A 3432-nucleotide genomic window follows, 5' to 3' on the forward strand; every position below is an offset into this window, starting at 1 on the left:
TTTATTTACGCTCTTACCAACGCGATGGAAAGCAAAACAAAGCAAAGCAGAGCAAAACAAAACGAACAAATGAAAAACCTTGCATATAACGCCGTTATGTGCCCAAGCGGTATTGTACGTCATCCTAGCACTGCACCCCGGGGCGTACGGTATATGGGAACGAGCACACGCCACGAATCGTCTCGAATCACTCCCTACAGCTGTAAGGCACCTTGAAGCGTGCACCCCCAACGTTCTTCTTTGCGCATCTGTGAAAGGTAAACTCTTGAGCAAACTCTGAACCAGCTCTAAGGAAACTAATCCGATTAGACGTTACTTTGACTCATCTTTTTACGCTCAGTGCTGGATTGCTCAAACTCCAGCTAGGGTTAGGGTTAGCATTCCCACGCTACTTAGACACTTTGTTTACGCTCAGTGCTGGATTTTGGGAACTTCAGGACGAGTGGGAATTTTCTCCTATCTGTCAATTCTGTTTTGTTTTGGAGACTCTTGGCTGCCTATGTTGTACAGTGCAGCGTGAAGGAAACATTTTCCAAAACTGTCAGCTCAAAAGTTGTAAGAAAACCTCTCCAGCTGCTTTAACTCTCTTCATTTTCGTCATTTAATGTGACACTCGATGTATAACTGGAGCCTCACATATGCAAATGGTGAGGCTCCAGTTCGACACCCAGTTCGACACCACTTTACAGTATATGACAAAAGCATGGCAGACTGTGCCGGACCGGCAGATAACTTCCGCTTATTTTTACCATATTAAACATTGGAAATCCTCCCACTTGCATTTGTGACACTTGATTTTGGCTCCACCTAAGACACTCTTAAATCTTCAAACACTTTTCTCTTCTCCTGCAACACTCTTGTCTGTCGGCACTATGTGGCAGCGTTGCATGACAACCCCTCTCACCACGGAAAGGAACCTAACAGCTTCGGTAAGAGAGGAGAAAAGGACCTGGCCCGTACAAGGCTCAAACCCATGACCTTGGCGTTATTAGCACCACGCTCTAACCAACGGAGCTAACCAGCCTCATAACAGTACTCCTCTCTGTGCTGCAAGAAATCGAACTCAGGGAATTTCTTTTGTCCTCCTTTGAATAGAAAGCCGTGTAATTCAGTGTACGGGCTTTCTCGCGCAGTTTCATTGTTCTTGTAACCCAAATCCTACACTGGCCTGAAGTGCCCCCCCATTTCACAGCATTTTTCAGCTGATTTAAAATGTACCTAAAGGAGAAGCATTATTGAAGACCATCAATTACCAAGAGCTTTTGTCAAAGGTTTTGGTGGTCATTTTGAATGACCACAGAGCGCTGTGACCTCGGTTTTACATCTCATCCAAAAGACAGCGCCCTTTTACAACACAGCATCTCCGTCACTATACCGGGGCATTGGGACCCACACAGACCTCAGGGTGAGCGCCCCCCCGCCGGCACCATTAACACCGCTTCCAGCTGGAAGCTTTGTTTTTCCCTGTAGCTCACCCTCATCCGGGTACTGACCTGGCTCACACCTGCTTAGCTTCAGTGGGTTTTCAGTTGCGAGTTGCAAGGGGATGCAAGTGATGGAGCCGCTCGCTGCGAAAGCCACTGCATTGGCCAGGAATCGAACCCAAGCCTCCCGCGTGGCAGGCGAGAATTCCACCACTGAACCACCAATGCTCAGTGCTTCAAAAAAGACACTTTTTTGGTGCTCTGTGCAAAACGCGTCGACATCTGCTTCCAGCTGCAAAATGCCATTCGCGGACGCTGAGGAACTTATTTCCAAGGCAGCGGGTACAAGCGATTGGGCGTTTTAAAACCACCAGGAACACCAAACAGGCGCGCTTCTTTGCTTGCGCTGAAACACAACGACAGGAGGTGGACAACGTAGTCGGCAGGATTCGAACCTCTTTCTGTCTATTATATACTAAATATTCTCGTCTGTCTCTTGTTTGTATAGAACTGAATGTCCCTGACAATGTACTGTTAGTTTTAATTGAAGAACGGCATTTGTGTTCAAATATATCAGACAAGTTTACGTAACTGCTCATGCGACACTCAGTTGTAATTAGTCAAGAAATAAAGTCGAACAACAGCTGCGGGTTTGATTCTGAACGTATCAGATTGCAGCACCTTTTACTTCAATTGACAAATGATAGAGATTCGAAGAGAGATCCTTCAGACCAGCAAGCAAACCCACGGCTATTTCGGTTTTCTATCTAGGCAATGTTGGTGTCTGCAATAGCATACATGAAAGCGTGATGCAATTTCTGTGGCTACATTCGTTGCACGTCATGCACAGTAAGAGTGTTTCTAACACCAAATAAAAAGTCAACAATTAGCGATCACGCCTTCTCCTCAGTTAACCCACTGAAACCCTTGCTGTTAACAGTTCTTTAATGCTTGCTTTACGAGCACCTACATATTGTGTCGGTTCTTTCAGTTTTATTCATTAGGTTTTCAAAGGCATAAGTAGAACACCAGAGGTGCGAACGCAAAATGTGTGGTTATCTGAAGAACTCATTTCTATGGCAGCGGGGCCAAGCAATTCAGCGTTTTTATAGTACCAGGAAAGGAGAAGCAGCACTTCGCCTTTGCCGCGCAGGCACAAGGAGACGTGCGGCAGACGCCGTAGTCGGCAGGATTCGAACCTGCGCGGGGAGTCCCCAATGGATTTCGAGTCCATCGCCTTAACCACTCGGCCACGACTACAGCGAGTTCGCCATCGCCGCATTCCTCCTTTAATCTAACACGGAGTGCGACATGGCTGCGGAAACCTTTTCAAAGTCGCTCTCCGTTAAAAAAAATAAATACCTTTGACAAAATACGTGCCGGCAGACAGACACGCCTCAGAGGGTTTAAGGCTGGCTTCACGTTCAAATGATAAAGTCTCCCCGTCCGGATGTCAAAATGCAGCTGAAAAGTATTGCATGTGCATGTGTATTGCATGTGAAAGTATTGCATAATTGTGTCTGAAAATGAGCAATGGGCACCTGAGAGACTCATTTGCCTGTTTCACACATTATCATATTTGACTAGAGATTCTGTTTGGGATTCAGTTGTGCATTCTGACAGCAATCCCTTTCAATAAACGATACATTCTGGATGAGGTCAAAGGTGCAGGAACACTGTAATTAGGATGTGTTTGCACTTATTCTGTGTCTCTAGCTTCAACACAGTGATATATATATATATATGCTCAGTGATTTTTTGGTACATGCCCAGGGCAATAATCATTATGAGGATTTATTTCCAGATGTGCTAGGGGTAGTGTTGTGAAATACTTCAACACACTGGATCGCAGGTTTAGACCCCCTGCACTCTTACTCCTTAAAAACCTGAAGCGTCTGGCGTCTCGCCGACGTCGAAAACCCCCCTCAGGCTGTACTCGTACTCGGCTAACTGCTGTGGAACCCTGCGTGAGCAGCCGCTGCGCCACGGTGACGGCTGGCGACCCACG

At 46.4% G+C, this 3432-nt stretch overlaps 1 non-coding gene across 1 annotated transcript; it reads right to left on the minus strand.

The window, feature by feature from the left end:
• Positions 1-2602: 2602 nt before the first annotated feature.
• On the minus strand, positions 2603-2684 carry trnas-cga (transfer RNA serine (anticodon CGA)). The gene has a single exon. It is a non-coding gene; the product is annotated as a tRNA-Ser (tRNA).
• Between the last annotated feature and the right edge of the window lie 748 nt (positions 2685-3432).

The sequence above is a fragment of the Lepisosteus platostomus genome, chromosome 22, assembly GCF_059453375.1.
Source record: "Lepisosteus platostomus isolate fLepPlt1 chromosome 22, fLepPlt1.hap1, whole genome shotgun sequence".
NCBI lineage: Eukaryota > Metazoa > Chordata > Actinopteri > Semionotiformes > Lepisosteidae > Lepisosteus > Lepisosteus platostomus.